Below are 22,363 nucleotides of genomic sequence, written 5' to 3' on the forward strand. Positions count from 1 at the left end.
AAACAAACGGATCCCAAGGCTGGATCATGCAGATGCCGGTGCTTACTGGAACCCAGCCCGTGAGGACACTGCCAACAAGTGGTTGGCGAGACACGCCCCACCCTCGCCCCAGCATCTAGGCTACGTCTCTGGTTAGGGCCAGAGAACTCGTTGCAGTAGAGTGAAAGGAAGTTCTCAAACCCGTTGGTAAAAAGGAGCTGGAGTATCGACCTGCGCCGTCGCAAGTTGACCTTGTATTTAACGGGTCACTGAATGTAGTTCTCCAGGTAGCTAAGCGGTGACCTCAGTTCCAGGTCAGGTCTCCACATCTCGGGAGAACCTTCATGGAAGAAATGGTCTCAGGTTGGCTGGCAAGTGACTCTGGGCGTAGCGCACACACACACACACATCCTCCTGGCTCCTGTGTGTGTGGCCAGTGTAGGAGAGGAGTGAGTCGCAGGCAGACCCGGTGCGTGGGGACGACTGCCGGAGGATGGAACAGCCGAGCACCACCAAACACCGGGTCAAGCGGGCGTGAGCCTCGGTAGAGCCAGTCCAGGACCAGGTCGAGAACCGCCCTGATGACAAGAGAATGGCAGAGGTGACCTTTGTTACCAGTCTAGGTCAGAGTTCACTACATAGATGTCTCCATATGTACTGTTGAATCCCAGTCGTTGGATGCCAGTGAATCAAACTGTCGGAGTCTCTCATTTTCACTCCCCATTTCTTCTACTGTAAGTTCTACAATAACATTTTTCATAGCAATGAAACATGTCGTTTAACGGACGGTGTAAGACAAACAGAAAAAACCAGACTCGTGAAAGAGAGAGAGAGAAAAAAATGATATTGGTCTAAGTAACGGTGCAGAACCTACTGGCCTTCGCTGCCGCTAACAGTAGCAACCTTGGAGATCCCCCTCGAGCAGTGTAAAGTAACGCAGCTGTCACTACTGGTCCTGCTGAGTTATGATGTAATATGTAGGACGGACCGGTCTGGGCAACACTACAATGTTTTGTAGGAACATTTCTTACTGTAATGGGAAATTGGCCATCTGTTTAACTGAAAATCAATTACTATAAACCACACACAATATATATATATATATATATATATATATATATATATATATATATATATATATATATATATATATATATATATATATATATATATATATATATATTTGAAATTTAGTTATGGACTTTGCCCGGGAACTTGGCCTGCCAAGAGCTGGCTACGCAGTCTCCTCTCCGCTGAGCAGACGAATTACTGGCCAACAAAGTAGTTGAATGATCCATCGACTGAGTTCATGATCGACCCTCAAAACCTACATGTATGCAAGTGATCGTCTGAGCGACTCAGCCCCTGTCTCATATGAGAACCGAGCTGGCGTTTGAACCAGTATCCGACTACTGAACAGACCCGAAGACCATCGCCTCGACCGATCTATGTAGCCAGCGTAACGGCATCCCAAGACGGACTGGGTGACAAGGTACTACGGAGCCAATAGCAACGTCCACAGTGATTTCCTGGTCACCTTGAATGTTATATTGGGCTGATGGAGACGCCCGGGTGCTGAGCAGGTGATCCTGATTGCATGGTTTTACATAGTATGACGTCAGGGACGAAGAATCTGTAAAGACAGCGTAGCAGTGTGTCCACTTTTTGACTCCTTTGTTTTTATATCTTTCAGGACATATATATATATATTCTTTTAAACTATTCGCCATTTTCTGCGTTAGCGAGGTAGCGTTAGGAACAGAGGACTGGGCCTTTTTTCGAATATCCTCACCTGGCCCCATCTGTTCCTTCTTTTGGAAAATCTAAAAAAAAAAAAAAATAGGGGATAGGGGATTAAGAATACTTCCCACGTATTCCCTGCATGTCGTAGAAGGCGACTAAAAGGGGAGGGAGCGAGGGGCTGGAAATCCTCCCCTCTCTTTTTTTTAAAATTTAAATATATATATATATATATATATATATATATATATATATATATATATATATATATATATATATATAATAGATATATAGATAGATAGATATGTGTGTGTGTGTGTGTGTGTGTGTGTGTGTGTGTGTGTGTTTATCTGTTTACGCTTACTTTCCTCCCTTTGTTCTTCACCTCTACCTTTTCCTCTCTCTCTTTCTTCTCTCATATCAGAATAGTAAATAGGTCGCTGGAGCCTAAACGTACATGCTGAAGACATAACAGCAACACCAAAGTAAAGCAGAGGCAACACTCCTGCGTGGCTACATAAGTCTCATATCGTCACAGACTCCAAGCAACAGACGTCATTCGTGTACGTAAGGAAGCTGTCCATTCCCAGTAGAATCTCCCGTACAGTTGCCCTGAACTCGCCTGCGCTGCAGGTATTCTTTCTGAAGCGAAAATTAAATGAATCTCACACTTTACAGCGGAGAACAGAGCGCTCAGCTCAAATGGTACCCTGCGCGAAGCCATTAGAGTTAAGTAGAGTCGATCTCCCTCACATCCGCTGGTAATAAGGCACTTACTTGTTCCTCAACCCATCGTCACACACCTGGGCCTTTCTAGCCTCACTAACAATTATGACTACAGTTATATCGTACCTCAGTTGTCCAGACACTTATAACTGTAGCTAGAACAACGCTTGTGCTCACTGCAGACCTCACGTGATCTACGTTGCAGTTACAGCAACTCCTTACAGACGTAGCTGTAACCCGCCAGTCATTACCAACCCCAAGTTCCAACAATAGCCGAATTAGCTGGTACAACAACAGTGATCAGCCACTCGCCGAGGATACACGATGCTGTAGGAGGCTTCAGTCAACTGTCTGAACTCTACTATTTGGTGTAGGAGGCTTCAGTCAACTGTCTGAACTCTACTATTTGGTGTAGGAGGCTTCAGTCAACTGTCTGAACTCTATTGTTTGGTGTAGGAGGCTTCAGTCAACTGTCTGAACTCTATTGTTTGGTGTAGGAGGCTTCAGTCAACTGTCTGAACTCTACTGTTTGGTGTAGGAGGCTTCAGTCAACCATGTGAGCCACACCTCTGTGAGCGGCTTCGTGAGCCGGCGTCCTGCCCACCAGAGCACCTGACCAACTCCGTCGCCTCTTACTTCATCACCTGCCGCCGCTTCTGCTGCTTATTATTTTACCAAGTGTAAACCTCATGTTTAGATTGTCTCATATATATATATATATATATATATATATATATATATGTATATATGATCGCCGTTCCCTGCGTTAAAGAGGTAGTACCAAGGAATAGAATAAGAAAGGCCACATCCATACACAACCTGTCATGTGCAATGCACCGAAACCACAGCTCCCTATCCACAACCACGCCTCAAAGACCTTTCCATGGTTTACCCCGGACGCTGCACATGCTCTTGTTCAGTCCACTGACAGTACGTCGACCCTAGTATACCAAATCGTTCCAGTATTCTGTATCCCGTGCACGCCTTTCACCCTCCTGCATGTTCAGACCTCGATCGCTCAAAATCTTTTTCACTCCATCCTTCCACCTCCAATTTGGTCTCTTCGTTCTCCTTGTTCCCTCCACTTTTGACACATGTATCCTGTTTGTTAACTTTTCCTCACTCATTCTTTCCATAGGTAAAAGCCATTTCATGCAAACTCTCTTCTGCTCTCTCAGCCACACTCTTTTCATTACCACACCTCACTCTAACCCTTTCACTACATGCTCGTTCAAACCACATCACGCCACACATTGTCCTCGTGAACACATCCACCCTCCTCCGCACAGCCTCATATATTAGCCATGACTCGCAGCCATATATTATATATCACTGGTACTACGATGCCCCCAAGGAGACTGATTTTTGCCCTCCCAGATAACGTTCTCTCTTTCCCCACATTCTTCAGCGCTCCCACACGCGCTGACACACACACACACACACACACACACACACACACACACACACACACACACATATATATATGTATATGAAATATTGTTTTTCTGTGCTAAAAGTCCCGCCACGGACAATATCCTCATGAAGGCCTGGTCTTGAGAGAACAAAGGAGGAAGAGTGAGCAGCAATACATCGTAGAGACAAGAGAAAATAATGTAATAGTTTGTCCTGTGCTGGAAGTGAAGAAAGAAGAGTCAGCCACACGGGGTTTATCTCTCGAGTGAAACATGAGGTGGGCAAAAAGTAAAAGGCTGTGGAGAGATGCGGCGCGTGGGTTGAGTAGTGGGTCGGGTCAGAGGTTGGAGGTCACCAGGAGGAAGGAGGGGAGGGAGGGATGTGGGGGGGAAGGGTGTAGAGAGAGAGGGAGGCGAAACTTCCCCCCCGCTGCCGTAGCTCTAGTTATGCAACGAACACCTGGTGTTCTGCTGTTCCCTGTCGTGGCTGGAGTACGTGTAGAAATATACATATATATATGTACATATAGGCAGTTGGGAGATGGTGTGGGTAACACTGGAGGCTACAGCATCAAGAGAGAGTCGTGAGGTGCTTGAGAAATCATCGACTGAAATCCACCACGTTGTGTGACCTGAGTCTAACCTACCTGATGCTGGGTTAGCCAAGTCTCTCTCTCTCTCTCTCTCTCTCTCTCTCTCTCTCTCTCTCTCTCTCTCTCTCTCTCTCTCTCTCTCTCTCTCTCTCTCTCTCTCTCCTCTCACACAAACAAAAACACACACACACGACCCGCCTTTTTCTTCACTGGAGACGTAACTGTTAGAATGATTTAAAGCACTGTAAATAAGTCCGGAGTTGTAGCAGTTATTGGTGAGTGTATCAGTTATTGGTTATTGTAGCAGTTATTGGTGAGTGTAGCAGTTATTGGTGAGTGTAGCAGTTATTGGTGGTTGTAGCAGTTATTGGTGAGTGTAGCAGTTACTGGTGAGTGTAGCAGTTATTGGTGGTTGTAGCAGTTATTGGTGAGTGTAGCAGTTATTGGTGAGTGTAGCAGTTACTGGTGAGTGTAGCAGTTATTGGTGAGTGTAGCAGTTATTGGTGAGTGTAGCAGTTACTGGTGAGTGTAGCAGTTATTGGTGGTTGTAGCAGTTATTGGTGGTTGTAGCAGTTATTGGTGAGTGTAGCAGTTACTGGTGAGTGTAGCAGTTACTGGTGAGTGTAGCAGTTACTGGTGAGTGTAGCAGTTATTGGTGAGTGTAGCAGTTATTGGTGAGTGTAGCAGTTATTGGTGGTTGTAGCAGTTATTGGTGAGTGTAGCAGTTATTGGTGAGTGTAGCAGTTACTGGTGAGTGTAGCAGTTATTGGTGAGTGTAGCAGTTATTGGTGAGTGTAGCAGTTATTGGTGAGTGTAGCAGTTATTGGTGGTTGTAGCAGTTATTGGTGAGTGTAGCAGTTATTGGTGAGTGTAGCAGTTATTGGTGAGTGTAGCAGTTATTGGTGGTTGTAGCAGTTATTGGTGAGTGTAGCAGTTATTGGTGAGTGTAGCAGTTATTGGTGAGTGTAGCAGTTATTGGTGGTTGTAGCAGTTATTGGTGAGTGTAGCAGTTATTGGTGGTTGTAGCAGTTATTGGTGAGTGTAGCAGTTATTGGTGGTTGTAGCAGTTATTGGTGAGTGTAGCAGTTATTGGTGGTTGTAGCAGTTATTGGTGAGTGTAGCAGTTATTGGTGGTTGTAGCAGTTATTGGTGGTTGTAGCAGTTATTGGTGAGTGTATCAGTTATTGGTTATTGTAGCAGTTATTGGTGGTTGTAGCAGTTATTGGTGAGTGTAGCAGTTATTGGTGAGTGTAGCAGTTATTGGTGAGTGTAGCAGTTATTGGTGGTTGTAGCAGTTATTGGTGAGTGTAGCAGTTATTGGTGAGTGTAGCAGTTATTGGTGGTTGTAGCAGTTATTGGTGGTTGTAGCAGTTATTGGTGGTTGTAGCAGTTATTGGTGGTTGTAGCAGTTATTGGTGAGTGTATCAGTTATTGGTTATTGTAGCAGTTATTGGTGAGTGTAGCAGTTATTGGTGAGTGTAGCAGTTACTGGTGAGTGTAGCAGTTATTGGTGAGTGTAGCAGTTACTGGTGAGTGTAGCAGTTATTGGTGGTTGTAGCAGTTATTGGTGAGTGTAGCAGTTATTGGTGAGTGTAGCAGTTACTGGTGAGTGTAGCAGTTATTGGTGAGTGTAGCAGTTATTGGTGAGTGTAGCAGTTATTGGTGAGTGTAGCAGTTATTGGTGAGTGTAGCAGTTATTGGTGGTTGTAGCAGTTATTGGTGAGTGTAGCAGTTATTGGTGAGTGTATCAGTTATTGGTTATTGTAGCAGTTATTGGTGAGTGTAGCAGTTATTGGTGAGTGTATCAGTTATTGGTTATTGTAGCAGTTATTGGTGGTTGTAGCAGTTATTGGTGAGTGTAGCAGTTATTGGTGAGTGTAGCAGTTATTGGTGGTTGTAGCAGTTATTGGTGAGTGTATCAGTTATTGGTTATTGTAGCAGTTATTGGTGAGTGTAGCAGTTATTGGTGAGTGTAGCAGTTACTGGTGAGTGTAGCAGTTATTGGTGAGTGTAGCAGTTACTGGTGAGTGTAGCAGTTATTGGTGGTTGTAGCAGTTATTGGTGAGTGTAGCAGTTATTGGTGAGTGTAGCAGTTATTGGTGAGTGTAGCAGTTATTGGTGAGTGTATCAGTTATTGGTTATTGTAGCAGTTATTGGTGAGTGTAGCAGTTATTGGTGAGTGTAGCAGTTATTGGTGAGTGTAGCAGTTATTGGTGAGTGTAGCAGTTATTGGTGAGTGTAGCAGTTATTGGTGAGTGTAGCAGTTATTGGTGAGTGTAGCAGTTATTGGTGAGTGTATCAGTTATTGGTTATTGTAGCAGTTATTGGTGAGTGTAGCAGTTATTGGTGGTTGTAGCAGTTATTGGTGGTTGTAGCAGTTATTGGTGAGTGTAGCAGTTATTGGTGAGTGTAGCAGTTATTGGTGGTTGTAGCAGTTATTGGTGAGTGTAGCAGTTATTGGTGAGTGTAGCAGTTACTGGTGAGTGTAGCAGTTACTGGTGAGTGTAGCAGTTATTGGTGGTTGTAGCAGTTATTGGTGAGTGTAGCAGTTATTGGTGAGTGTAGCAGTTATTGGTGAGTGTAGCAGTTATTGGTGAGTGTAGCAGTTATTGGTGAGTGTAGCAGTTATTGGTGGTTGTAGCAGTTATTGGTGGTTGTAGCAGTTATTGGTGAGTGTAGCAGTTATTGGTGAGTGTAGCAGTTATTGGTGGTTGTAGCAGTTATTGGTGAGTGTAGCAGTTATTGGTGAGTGTAGCAGTTATTGGTGGTTGTAGCAGTTATTGGTGAGTGTAGCAGTTATTGGTGGTTGTAGCAGTTATTGGTGAGTGTAGCAGTTACTGGTGAGTGTAGCAGTTATTGGTGAGTGTAGCAGTTATTGGTGGTTGTAGCAGTTATTGGTGAGTGTAGCAGTTATTGGTGGTTGTAGCAGTTATTGGTGGTTGTAGCAGTTATTGGTGAGTGTAGCAGTTATTGGTGAGTGTAGCAGTTATTGGTGGTTGTAGCAGTTATTGGTGAGTGTAGCAGTTATTGGTGGTTGTAGCAGTTATTGGTGAGTGTAGCAGTTATTGGTGAGTGTATCAGTTATTGGTTATTGTAGCAGTTATTGGTGAGTGTAGCAGTTATTGGTGAGTGTAGCAGTTATTGGTGAGTGTAGCAGTTATTGGTGGTTGTAGCAGTTATTGGTGAGTGTAGCAGTTATTGGTGGTTGTAGCAGTTATTGGTGAGTGTAGCAGTTATTGGTGAGTGTAGCAGTTATTGGTGGTTGTAGCAGTTATTGGTGGTTGTAGCAGTTATTGGTGGTTGTAGCAGTTATTGGTGGTTGTAGCAGTTATTGGTGAGTGTATCAGTTATTGGTTATTGTAGCAGTTATTGGTGGTTGTAGCAGTTATTGGTGGTTGTAGCAGTTATTGGTGGTTGTAGCAGTTATTGGTGGTTGTAGCAGTTATTGGTGAGTGCGGCAGTTACTGATGATTGTATCAGTTACTCGTGAGTGTAGCAGTTACTGGTGAGTGTAGCAGTTATTGGTGAGTGTAGCAGTTTTTGGTATATAGCGGTTATTGATGAGTGTAGCAATTACTGGTGAGTGTAGCAATTACTTGTGAGTGTAGCAGTTATCGGTGTTTATAGCAGTTATTGGTGGTTGTAGCAGTTATTGGTGGTTGTAGCACTTATTGATGGTTGTAGCAGTTATTGGTGAGTGTATCAGTTATTGGTTATCGTAGCAGTTATTGGTTATTGTAGCAGTTATTGGTGAGTGTAGCAGTTATTGGTGGTTATAGCTGTTATTGGTGGTTGTAGCAGTTATTGGTGGTTGTAGCAGTTATTGGTGAGTGTAGCAGTTATTGGTATATAACAGTTATTGATGAGTGTAGCAGTTACTGGTGAGTGTAGCAGTACTCCAACAGACCCACGTTGTCTTCACAGTCAACCTGCTCCTGCTGGTTCTAGTCTGCTGTGTCAGCTATGAACGGTGGACGCGTGCGTGACAGCAGGCAGTAAACCCGTGAAATTTAGACAGATGACGGGAGTGACGGGAGTTGGTCGGTGCGCATTTTTCTTTTTTTCTTTCGAATGGTGTCGAGTCATCACGGGTCGACGTCCACCTTCAGTAGGGAGGGGGAGAGAATGCTAGTCCCATTCAGCACCAGCGATGTAGCTCCTCCAAGGGGAAGATATCATGAGATACCTCCTCGATGGCTAAGTCCACTGTGATGGGTTGAACGTTCGTGGCGGGTGAACCTGGTCATCAGTGTGGGACGCTTTCACGTAGGTCTGTTGCGACGGAAACCCTCGTCGATGAGCTTCGAGCGCTGGCTTCACTCATTCACGGGGGACAAGACGTGAGTTAGTTATTGATCAACAAGGAGAGACTCATGGGCAGAACGCACGAAGACAAGCCACTCAAGGTTGTAAGATTGATGAAGTAACCACAAGTGAGAAGAAGGGGCGTGGCATACGTTGTAAGTCGGGTTAGTACGCACAAATACGAGAACATTGTAGTAAATGGGGTGAGCTGAGGGTTTTATGGGTTTGATATAGAGACGAGGGTTGGGTAAATCTAGATTATAGCAGAATAAGGCTGTAACTGTTCAGAGATATCGTGTAAACAGTCATAGATCAGCTGTTTGAAGGAGGGTTAGCCCTTCGGGGGGTGGATTAGAGATGTTAGGGGATCCCACAGTGTAATGTTGGAGGGAGGTGTTTGTGGATCGCCTCACAAAGTGTACGTGGGTCTAGAAAAACTGGCTTCGTTGTCGACGCCTCCTGGACTAGATCACCCTCCCACACCTTTTGTGAGCTGTGGGAGTTGTGTAGCTCACATGCGCCCTATGGGACGTTTTACGTGAAACAAAACAAACTAAGTCTTTCCAGGAATGAGAATTTATTTATTGGAGAATTAGAACGAAAGGAAATCAGACCTGACTCAGGGTCTACGACGCACCCAGCACATGTATGCACCGTGCGTCAGGCTAGGCCAGGGCCAGTGCCTCGGGTGGCTGAGGCTGCAGGACCACTGGATCCAGGTCTTGTGATGGTTCCAGGACCACTGGACCCAGGTCTTGTGATGGATTAGAATAGGTTTAAGGAGGTAAAAATGTGTAGGGGAGGTTACAAGAGAAGGGATACGGAGAGTGTGAGTGAGAGACGTGGAAGGAAGGGAAATTCAGAGAGAAAAGAATGAAGGAGTAAGGTGCGTGACCACTCGAGTGTGGAGAGTGAATGAAAACACGGTGGGAGAGCTGGTCATGAAGGCAAGGAATAGGTCATGAGAGAGAGAGAGAGAGAGAGAGAGAGAGAGAGAGAGAGAGAGAGAGAGAGAGAGAGGCCAAACTGTGGGCGGCTGACAGCACCGCCCGCAGCGACCATCATGTTGGTTTTGTGAGGTGAGAGCGGCGTGCTGCAGAACCAGCAGCTGCGGCTGCGGCTGCGGCTGCACTGCGTCGCTCACGCATCCCTCCCCCCCTCACCCACCCCACTCCTGACGCAGCGACGAGAGAGGCAGGGCGCTGGATGATGTGAGAGACAGATGGAACAGAAAAAACAGAGATAAGGAAGGATGAGAGAGATGAGGAGGATGGTGATCAGGACCTCCTGAATGGCAGGACAGGGGCAGGAGAACCCAGCAGGGAGGAGGAGGAACGGTTGGGAGGCGGCGCAGGTACACAGAGGAATGGGTCTTCATGATTCTGCTTCAGTTCCGCGTGAGAGTAGACACCGTGACTACGAGGGAAAACTTTCCCAGTCTTGAATATGTGACGAGGCGTGGTGTAGGGTGTTACGGTGGTGTCGTGTGACCAGACGTAGTATGTGGGATGTGTTACGGGTGGTGTCGTGTGACGAAGCGTCGTGTGGGGTGTTACGGTGTTGTCGTGTGACGAGACGTAGTGTGGGGGATGTGTTACGGTGGTGTCGTGTGACGAGGTTCCCCTCCGGCATGTATGGGCATCTAGATGGAGGAGACAAGGGAGACGTAATCGTAGCTTTCACAGTGTAGAGGGAGGGAGGCGTCGTGTTACACCCCAGACACACGGGCGTGCTGAGGTGTTGACCTGACCCAGCAGCGCCCAGCCCCAACTGCCTGACCTCAGATACAGACGAGATATAACAGACCAGATTAAGTCATCGCTTCTCCTTCTTGCTGACGAAAATATAAAGATAACTCAGCCAAAAGTCTGTTTACCTAAGGTTTAAGGAGCTGAAAATTAAGTAGAATTCCAGCCCACAGTAAAGGATATAAGGAAGTCAGAGAAAGAAAAAAGAATAAATCACTGTCACGGGAAAATTGTTAGTGGTTACATGATATTTAAGATGTGCCATGTAAGGCTACTTCTCTTGTACAAGTCAAATCTTCATATGTACTACAGTTTGGTGAACACACACACACACACACACACACACACACACACACACACACACATATATATATATATATATATATATATATATATATATATATATATATATATATATAGAGAGAGAGAGAGAGAGAGAGAGAGAGAGAGAGAGAGAGAGTTTTGCGGGGCATTAATGAGGTAGACAGGTTATGCATCAGTGAGAGGCACGGGGCCGGTGCCTGAGCCGCTGGCAGGAGACGTTAACTGTCGCTGGTCATACCCCTGAGCGGCGCACCGGACTCACGATACACTCTCTGGCAACGTAAGACCATTGTTCTTCGTATACGTGACGTCCAGTCACATACCAGCGCTTCGGAGCCCCGAAGCGCTGATCGGTCACACGAATCTGTGTGGTCGGATACGCGAACCATTGGTTGAATAAGCGACTCAGTCGTGGACGAAGGACCTCGCATCGGGATTTTACGCGGCGCTGCTCCGAAACGCGATGTGCCTGTCGAGTACCCAACGTAAGGAAGATATGATTGGATGCCCGAGCTACTGGCTAGTAACAGGAGACGCGGTTCGCATCAGAGAAACACTAGTATTGTTCGCCTTTAAGAAAAGGTCACTTGAACGAGGTATGGTCGAATATGGGAGGTGCGGGTGACTGTGGGACCCCCACCATGGTAGGTGACTGTAGAGCCCTCGTCCCATATGGTAGGTGACTGTAGAGCCCTCGTCCCATATGGTAGGTGACTGTAGAGCCCTCGTCCCATATGGTAGGTGACTGTGACCCCTCGCCATAGCAGGTGACTGGAAACTGGTGGGTGACTGTGAAGCCAGTCAGTGGAAGTGGCTATGAGTCGCTTGGTCAGCGGATATAAACTCCTTCATGACTGTGGGGGGAAGGGAACCTTGGCTCGACTAGTGAGTGTGAACTGGAATTAGTAGTACCTCTGCGAATCCGGTCAAGCTCGATGGCTGTGAACCCGGCCATGTCAGGCGGCTCTGTGAACCCCGTCGCAGTGGGTGGGTGGGTGGCTGTGTTAACCCCACCAAGATGGGTGGCTGTGTGAACCTCGCCATGGTGCGTGGCCGTGTGAAACTCACCATATGGATGGCTATAAACCCCCCTCATGGTGGGTGGGTGTGTGAACCCCAGCATGGTGGGTGGGTGTGTGAACCCCGACATAGGTAGCTGTGTGAACCCCGACATGGTGGGTGTTTGCAAGACTCGTGTCATGATTACAACACTTACTGACACGAACTTGATCTAGATACGGGTAGGAGGCTCCGTTGTCCACGAGGACCCTCATCTCTACACCCCACCACCCCTGCCCTGCGTCTTTGTCCACTGCAGTCAACTTGACAGAGACACACTATCCCGACCCCTGGACATTCCAACCTCGCTGAGAACGTTCTCAGGACAGAGTGAAGATGGACAAGAAAATGTGGGAAGCGTAGGTGGCAAGAGCGGGGTCACTCGCATGTGAAAGGGAGAGTTGCAGTCATGGAAACACTGTCAGGTTATCTAAGCTCTTGAGCTGGACACACTGCATGAGATGCCAAGTTAAGGTGGAATGGACGGAGACCAAATGTGGAACGGATGGAATGGAAGTGGAACGAACGTATCCACAAACCGGAGGAACTAACGAAATGTTCTCTACCCAGAGTGGCAAGAGTGGAGGGAGATCGTTTGAAATATCACCCGGCGACCGTAGAGTTCCTGGGCTGGTTTGAAGACATCAGCGTAGACCAAAGCTTTGTGACCCCTGTCGTCCCTTTACTCTACCGCTCACAGGATGAGCACGGGAGTGTACGATAAACTTGCCATGGACACCGGCACAAATCACATCAATGTCGTACGAAAATCATCCAGTACCCTGGTTCACATCTCGGTAGTAGAGGAAGAATGGCGTGTGTAGGATAACTGAACTCGATGTCTGAAAAGAACCAGCCGTTTGACCTGGAGGTATAAATTGCCAACAGTCAGGTCAAGGGTCACTCCATCATACCCGAGGATCGTACCGTCGCCCTCAAGGATCGTACCGCCGCTCTCAAGGATCGTACCGTCGCCCTCAAGGATCGTACCGTCGCCCTCAAGGATCGTACCGTCGCCCTCAAGGATCGTACCGTCGCTCTCAAGGATCGTACCGTCGCCCTCAAGGATCGTATCGTCGCCCTCAAGGATCGTATCGTCGCCCTCAAGGATCGTACCGTCGCCCTCAAGGATCGTACCGTCGCCCTCAAGGATCGTACCGTCGCCCTCAAGGGATCCAAGTTTCTTCAGTGACTCTGGTTAGGCCAGTGACTCCTGTACATGTTTTATGCCCGGCTGGGAGCCGCTTAGATGTCTCGATAACGATACATGACAACCATGAGCCCCATGCGCTCTCTCTCTCTCTCTCTCTCTCTCTCTCTCTCTCTCTCTCTCTCTCTCTCCCACACACACACACACACACACACACACACACACACACACACACATATAACGCTCCTCGACAAAATGTATCTCACATTATTCATTCTTAACTCTAGATCTTTCTGCGGTGGACGCTCCGCGGCAGCCCTGCCAATTAGTAAGACTTTCGTCTTTGGTGCTGGTAGTAGGTAGCAGGCAGCCACCCAGTAGGAGGTGTGGTTGGGGTGGAGGTGCTGCGTGCGTATCGGGAGGGTTAGTGACAGCGGCGCAGAGTCGGTGCTCCAGTGGCTGTCAAGTTCCCCTCCATGTCCCTGGTTGCCGATTCTCTTTTTGCCTCGTAAACGCGTGGGGAGGTGGCATTCAGTCTCCACACACACACACACACAATATAACACTGGACAACACATATTCCTTCAGTGAGCGCTCCGCGCTGATCCTGCCTCTAGGCAGAACCTCGTCGTAAGTACTGGCAAGTAGATAAGTAAGTACTCCATCCCCAAGCAACAGGGGTAGACACTCGCCCCTGAAATGTATTGACGATAAATATTTCCTTCAACTGTACATAGCTTCAGGCGCTTCTGTGACTGGCTGTGATGAAGCGACCTCCCACATCCACCATAATGTCCAGTTCAACGTATCACAGGACGTGGACCCCATCCACCCTCAACGCTCCCTCTTCTTACTGGCTAGACCAGTAATCAGACCGTCATCGCACCACATTATACACCGAGTCCCTTGCACCCAATTAGTCTTTTTTTTTTTTTAATGCAAACGAAATCTGATGAACGATAGCGTGCGAGGCTGGTAGGCTGCCAGACGGACAACGCGCCAGTGGGCAGGCTGGCTCGCGGAGACAAGGGTGCTGTTGTCGCCCGGTGGGGCATCCACTCCTTCACTGCAGGCGTTGGTCTGAAGCGGTTTGAAAGAGTGAGAGAGGCGGCTGCCGCATGTGGGTACGAGGAACGATAACGGGGTAGGCGGAGACGCCCTCCCACGAGGAATAGATAAACAGTTACGGAGTTTTGTATGACGGATGAGCGGTGTTGCATGACCCCTGGCGGCGTACGATAATTCCGCGTTGGAACGAAGGTGCGAACCTTGTTGATCACGGCGGGAAGGCCTCGTCTTCAGCACGTCGGTACGGTCCTCTATGCACAGCAGTTGGGGAGGGGTCAATACACTCGAGGGGTCGTACCGTCTGTGGGGGTGTCATTTCCTACCTCCTCCCATCTGACCGGCCAGTGGCCTCTGGTCGTACCGTCTGTGGGGGTGTCATTTCCTACCTCCTCCCATCTGACCGGCCAGTGGCCTCTGCTAACTTGACGGCTCCCGGCCCACACCTATCCCCCCCCGTTACCTAAAGCTTATTTTTTTTTCCAGAGAGATTCATTGCTTTTATTTTTTTCTTCCATGGTTCACTGCGGTGAAAAAAAAAATAACTGACGTTAATTTACTTCTTTCAGTAAATCAGCCTAGAGTGAAATTTATTAGTTTTAGTATCGATAGTTTCCTGGATATGAATAATTTTGATTAGTTTATTGAAAAATAAGTTATTTAGATAATGACTCCTAGGGAGGTCGGGTTTTTTCATAATTTCTGTTGATTTATTACAGATATAATACTAATTTTACTCTACATAACCTCGTATTTTCCTTCTTAGATTGTTATGTTATTACAGTGGTTCTGGAGACCATTAATCTTGTATCCCAGAGGAACCTAGGAGCCGGAGGCTGTCCACAAGCGTGACCGCTGTACTGAGCCCAGAACCCAACACAGCCGCAGGAAGACGCGGACACTTGGAACGCTTCCTTCGAGGGCCTGAAGGACTATGACCAACTCATGATGAACATCATTGCGTATGATTAAGGAGAATTGAATCCTTTTGTCATTTCTCTGATGTATCTGTGTGTGGTAGGAGCCAAGTGGGAAACCTGTTGTTTATGTCTGGTAGTTGAAAGACAATTAGGAAAAGAAGTAGACAGTGGACACGTCTTCAACCGCCGGTTCGAGTAGACATGTAACCTATCCCGAGGTTGATGTATAGTGTTGTTTGTTATCAGTTAACACTAAGCTGACATCACCACAAACACGGGTTAACCATAACTTCAGTACCTCCAACCACAGGGAGGAGTTATCGCCAATGTGTCTCGTGTTCACATCAGGTCTCTCTGTACGGTTAAGGTGACCATCCTTGTCACACACTAGGACCTCCCTACTGGATGTACTGCGTTATCATCCCCCTCGTCACACACTAGGACCTCCCTACTGGATGTACTGCGTTATCATCCCCGTCACGTTCACCTGGCTATCTTCATCCAGCGTCTTACAAATATCATTCCAGTTACTATTATTCTGCTAGCCTAATCGTCACCGTTATTATCATCTTGTTATTGTTATCTTCTTCTTAATCGTGATGTCTAGCCAGGAACTGGTTTTTTTTCCTTTGTTATTGTCATAACCTTGTGTTGTACATCCTCTTCCTCCTCCTGATCACCATCATAGTCACCTTCATCATCAGTATTATCTCCCTTCTACGGAAATCATCCTTGTCATTATCTCCCGTCTACGGAAATCATCCTTGTCATTAACATGATCTCCCTGCTCCTATAAAATCATCTTCCTCAACTCTCACCATCAATCCTGCCATCATTAAGATGACGCTGCCCGTAAACCACTCTCCCTCACCGTCGTCATGATCATCGTGCCCAGATACTCGTCTCCCTCACTGTCGCCACGACCGTCCCCTTCCTAAACTCTCGCCTCCCTCACCGTCGCCACCATCAGCGAGTGTTCTTCCTCCTCACCGCCGCCGTGAGTGAACACGCCAGACCAACCTCACTCCCCACTACTTTCTCTCCCCGGCGCGGCGTCCAGCACCGCCACACGCTAACAGGGTGGCGACCGCCCTCCCTGCCCAGCCACAACTTTCTTATGTTCGTAACCTACGGCGTCCCAGGGGCACCACACTCCCACACCGGCCGCATGCCCGTGAGAGGTCTGGTGAACAACCAGATTCGCTTGACTACTCTGACTTCCTGCTTAAAACAAGCAGTTCTCTGATGGAGAACGAGTTAGCTCTGACTTCAATATATCAGTCAGCCCCTCTATAAAACCCAAGCAGCAGTGGCCAAGAGCGACCAGAATTTCTTCGGCCACATTTAGAATTTGGATAATTTTGGCGTTATTCAGTGCAGTACACACACAGGGTTACATCATACACAGTGATTTCATATTCGGGATCTTTTCATGAGTTTCGAACTGAATACGACTGGCTGCCAGACCGACACCAGGCGAGGAGGAAGTGGTTAGAGGGAGCTACTCGGTGTCCCGCTACGCTCGCTACGTTAGTGTGATTTCACTTTCACGCTTGGTTTCGATTTGTTTGCCTCATGGATACGCTTTTTCGGCGAAAGTAATCAAAGCGGATGATGATGATAGATAAGAGCACAGGTTGTAACCCGATGCATGTGAGGAACGATTACATGTTGTCAGAACCAATGACAGGAGGAGTGTCTGGTGGTAAGAGAAGGGTACAAACTGTCATGCAGACGGAGTCGTCTTTTCAAGTTAGTAAAACGCCAGTTCAGCTGGCCCTTACTGACAGGTTATCGGCACCATTAGTGAGGGACTGGAACACATTGGCAACTGAAGTAGATGGCATCAACTGGGCTGATGATGGAATTCGATGATGGAGTGGTGAAAGCGAGATATAACCTTGACACATACAGCAGAAATACAACACAAAAAAGTATCAGAATTCATGCAATGATCGGCCAGGTCTGATCCTGGGGCCACTGATAAGGCGGTGAGCACCAGCAGGGTTGGGCTAACGTCCGGTGAGTGGGCCACGGGCCACGGGTCCTGCTTCACTCCATCTCTTATAATAAGGAACCAATCACGGACGCTGGTCTAGCTGCACACCTCTCATACAGATGTAGCCTGACACTCTCCCCTCCATGTCAACACTCTTCCTCGTGAGAATAACTTTTGTTGACTATCATCACCGATGCCCACACACTCGAGGTCCACCTGTTGACATGCCAGACACAACGCTGAACCACAACCAACGTCGAACAGGGAGCAAAAAACCATCGTGTAAACAGAGAAGTCTGAGGATCGTCTCCCCTGAACCAAAGGTACATAGCCCTCCCTCTGCTCTGTATCAGGTATTCTCCTCACACTCTTTGAACTTAACAAAAGGCACCAGACTCGTTACGTCACACCGGGTGTATGACGAATGTTTCATTGTTCGTTGTACGTGCCCGTCATTCGAAGCTGCTTAATGAGCATAAGTTTGGTAGTGCCTGGGTATCGTGAAGCCAACCTGGGAGGAGTGTCTCCAGTGGCAGCTGCTTTCCTGCTGGCTTCAGGAGTGTTGGTATGAGGAGAGGCGGAGTAGCTAGCTAGCCAGCCACCAGCGGGCGGGGTCTCAAGGCCAGCCACCCGGGTTACGAGACAGGACACTTAGTCTTTCGCAAGACTTGTTATAATGTTGATTGTCTTGAGTCTGAGGATGATAAACTTTGGTTTAGTTTATAAAACATTCTGCCGCAGGTCCAGTTAACTCTTGTGACAGTTCCATGAATAAGAGTGACATTAATCATTGGCTTCTGGATTGATTATATCAGTTGGTTTTTACCACAGCGGCTCTGAGGTCCTTGTATGTTGCGCTTGTGTGACGCCTTCAAGATACTGTCTAGGAATCTGCTTTAAGGAAGAGCGCTACATGATACATGTATGAAACTGGTGAACAAAACTGGAATATATTTTGTTTTGTAGTGTAAGGAAATGTGATCTTTACCTATTACGCGAATAATACTTAAGATCTTTCAGAAGCTAACTTCCTATGATCAAATATTTCGAAAATTTAAAACTAGATTATGGAGTTTTATTGTTGTATCAAATTTTTCGCGAAGCAAAATTCTCGTGCTATCATGAAAATGTTGGTGAAGGTCTGCAGGGGTGACCCAAATTTAACACGGTATAAACACTAGACTGACTCAGTAAACACATGTATTCTAGATCGAAATGATAAGGTTGTAGGAGAAGACATGGAAAAACTCTGAGCCCAAAGATGGAAATCCTCAGTTTCTCTCTCGGACAGATGATATCTGAAACACTATAATTCTTGGTTCCAAGTCTTCATTTAAATCTCGTGTCGATTTGTCAGGAGATAAAGTTTAAAAATCTACCGTCCTCTTCTCAACATACTTGTGGCTGTTACACATGACAGCCATCCTGCTCACCACTTTCTATTATATACCCGTTTTCTAATGATTAAAATTCTTCCGTTCGTTCGGGTTTCCTGACCTTCCAGTTTGTCCACTAGGACAATAATTCTTAACCTTGGAGAGACAACAGTACCAGAACACACATGTACGCAAGACTCTTATTATTATTATTCGTTGTTCTTTCAGATGGTGGAACACACAGATAGAACTAACAGGATGATGTGTGAACATTATACACTCGATTGTTTTATACATTTTTTTTTTTTCCAGCGTTTCGACCTCCCTTGGGAACCCACCAGAACAACAGAGGTGCGTTTTGTCGTAATAAAGCGGTTAGTCTCCGTCTTCTCCAACTTTCTGGTAATTTCGTGGTAAATTTCTCATCGCTAACTGGCTCAGTTTCACAGCGGTGTGTCCCACGGTGCAGAGGGACGCCACTGGTTTTCGTTTGTCTTAAATACGTGCAGTATGAAATGTGTTTGTGCATCATTAGCTTCTCTTCTAATGGTTAGAAAATGAGAGAGAGAGAGAGAGAGAGAGAGAGAGAGAGAGAGAGAGAGAGAGAGAGAGAGAGAGAGAGAGAGACTTCTTAGAGGCGATAAGGTCCCCCTAAGAGGTTGTCCTCCTTCGTCCGTCAACGACGACACAGACACCTGGGCGGTAACTAGTTGCTTGCGTCGTTACCACCCAGAGGCGGAGATCAGGAGCTCTCTCTCTCTCTCTCTCTCTCTCTCTCTCTCTCTCTCTCTCTCTCTCTCTCTCTCTCTCTCTCTCTCTCTCTCTCTCTCCCTGAAACTAAGCCTCGTATCCATAGACGCCACATAAAAGGGGTCCTGAGGTTGCATGGTCATAGTCTTTATATATATATATATATATATATATATATATATATATATATATATATATATATATATATATGTATATATATATATATATATATCTTGTCCCAGAAGTGACCTATATCTTCATGAGGCTCCTACAGCGCTCATGATGTCAGCCAAGTCCACTGGTCGGGATCATAGGTCATAGAGAGTGGTAATGTTGTGTGAGCGTCAATGTGCAGAGAATGTTGGGCGACTGAACAATAAGTGCAGCATTTTCCAGTGCACTTGTAGCATGAAACAAGTGACTGATAGTCTTATAATTAGTTATTTCCTTCCGTTAACCTTGAGTGAAGTCTAATGCCACATCCTCGACCCAGATCCAGTGTATTGAAGTGCACACGGGCTTCAGTACGAAGGCAGGTGTTTCTTTTGTCAACACTTTGCTCTCTAAGTTGATTCATCAAGCGAGACAAGGCGCCGGCATTACACACGACCAAGAATCATTTCCCTCCCGCAGACCCCCGGCTCAAATACCTCGATCACTAAATGGGTAAATTAAGAGCATCTGTCTGTTCTTTCACGGCTGACCTGACCTTGTACCTTCAACCATGTTACCTTACATTTTCACCAGCTTATTTACGACACCATTCGTAAAAGATTTTCATTCATGCGTCTTTCAAAGATTTTTCTTTTTCGAACCACATTATTAATTCTCACGTGTTTTAAATCTTTAGTAACATATGTGATTGTTTCGTTAAAATCCTTCTCCATGAATGGCGATGAATGAGAGTAGACGATGCCTGTTCTGAAGCGAAAGCTGTAAATGAATACTGTATCAAAACAGGTCCTTAACTTTTTCTAGGACGAGAGCCACTTGGTGTGCGAATCAACCTGCGCTTAATGTAGGGTATGGGGGGGACACATTGACGACGACTGAACCGCTCATGAATTTGAGAACAGTACAACTTATATGGCGTTGTTACTGTTGCACGTAGGAATCTGAGGGGTGGAGACGAGGCAGAGCGACTTTAGCTAAATAGTAACAAACTCGTAACCTTGGTGTCATCATACCCAACACAGTTGCTCCATATGACGTTAACCACAGTATGTATCTCTTGCCCTGAAGGTATGTCTTAGAAAAATAGACGAGACCTTGATGTCTCTGCCTTACCATTATCGTGTGAGTTGAAAGGATATACAGTTGCCATGAAAAATAGACGAGACCTTGATGTCTCTGCCTTACCATTATCGTGTGAGTTTAAAGGATATACAGTTGCCATGAATCGGACGGACTTCAATAACTCGAAAAAACAAGAGACAATTGTTCGATTGATGAAAGACCTGACGCTGATTCTTTGCTGTCAGAGTTGGAAATGATCGACTGAGTGACCGATAAGGCACAATGAGGATGAGGCTCAACTTGGAGCGGTATCCCCGTCTTGATCGGTAGGAATGCAGAGAAACCAAACACACAAGATATGTAGAGGAGATGGGAATGACGACTGACTCACATATGCAGAAGTAAATATTTCTTTTTCTGAAACAGGTAAGAACTATGCCGCACTTGATGTTTTATTTGAAAATATTTTGCCTTTTTTTGGTCGACAATCAGGAAAATGACCCATGGACCACTAAAGGATTCGAACCCCCGCTCAAACAAGAGAGCAGACAGAGGCAGGAGTTGTGAGAGAGGAAAACTGTTCCCCTAGCGAGACAACAAGTACAGCTGAAGAGATTGTGAGAAAAAACTGTAATTAATACGGACACAGAGGAAGCTTTTATGAGCGAGGAGCGCCCTTGGCTGTAGTGGTGTATTTTATTGTTATAGTCTACCTTGAAATAATGAGCTATTGTGAAAGAGACGACGAGGTCTCTCTCTCTCTCTCTCTCTCTCTCTCTCTCTCTCTCTCTCTCTCTCTCTCTCTCTCTCTCTCTCTCTCTCTCCCCCAGTGCAAGAGTTCCCACCAGACGTCGGCAGTACCATTCTGCATCACTCGTAATGAAGGAACTCACAAAAGGTCTCCTCCACTCATGGCCGCGTTCTCAAGGTGGGCCAGACTCGCCCACACACCCACCACACAGATAACGGGAAGTCTTATCTCCGAAGGGCCCTCCTGGCATGTATGTGTTATCAGTTGTTGCGACTGTCAGACCTTGTCATTACTTATACGAGACATCCTGTTGCTGGTGTGGTCTCGTTTTTTTGATATATTCTCTCCAGATGTGTAAATAGTTTAAAAGTTCTTATCAGGACCAAATGACTCTGTTACTGACTTCGTGGGATCTTGGCACTAATTCCAGTCAGCCATGAGAAAAGGAGCGAATGTGGAGAGAGCTGAGTGACACACACACACACACACACACACACACACACACACACACACACACACATTGTAACGATCAAATGTTTTCCAACATTTCCACCTGACTCCCACAGCAGCCCCAAGAAAAGCCTCACAGCTGACCAGAACGCAGCTGAGAGTGGAGACTGGTGTCTCCTTGCACCCACCCACCCACACCCCCAAGTGGTGCCCCCCGCCGCCAGATGGAGAAATTAACCTCAATATTCTCAGTTTCACAGTTTTCTCGTCTTTTAACGACAGAGAAATCTCCCTCGGGGAGTCGTCGCGTAGATTCGGAACTGCCGTTTGGGTTGGGATGGCAACGGTCGTCTGCCCAAGGACACGAGAGACCTGTTGGGTGTGACAGCGCCATCTGTCAACACCAGCTGGACGTCTGAGGTCAAGGAGGTGGTATGAAAGGCTCCTAAAGGCGATGGCCGATCGCAAGTCCGAGACGTCAGTGCGGGTTTATACGGTGCGTCTTCGTTAGCTTCATGACGTCGTAGTTAGCAAGAAACAACAACGTATCCTGTGTTACGAGTCATTCGACCTATTAAGCACGACGGTAAAATCATTGGATATGATGGCGTGGCCTGTGAAGGGGTCAGGTCAAAGGTCAGGCCGCCGTATCCGAGAGTGTACATGGTGATTGAGACGTTGGTCCTCGGGCGCAGAGAGAGACCCGTGCCATTTTGAACTGTCTTATGTTCATGTCTTATTTGCTTCGGTTGTTCCCGGTGTTTACCAGGTGATATAGTT

General features: G+C 46.7%; 2 protein-coding genes across 3 annotated transcripts in view; one reads left to right on the top strand and one right to left on the bottom strand.

The window, feature by feature from the left end:
- The window catches only part of kel (kelch protein), a 300,707-nt gene that overhangs the window by 82,936 nt on the left and 195,408 nt on the right, over positions 1–22,363 (top strand). The gene's annotated exons all lie outside the window — the stretch shown is intronic.
- LOC139761245 (uncharacterized) overlaps positions 1–22,363 on the bottom strand; it is a 102,346-nt gene that overhangs the window by 74,986 nt on the left and 4,997 nt on the right. The gene's annotated exons all lie outside the window — the stretch shown is intronic.

This window comes from Panulirus ornatus, chromosome 3 (assembly GCF_036320965.1).
Source record: "Panulirus ornatus isolate Po-2019 chromosome 3, ASM3632096v1, whole genome shotgun sequence".
In the NCBI taxonomy this organism is placed as follows: Eukaryota; Metazoa; Arthropoda; class Malacostraca; order Decapoda; family Palinuridae; genus Panulirus; species Panulirus ornatus.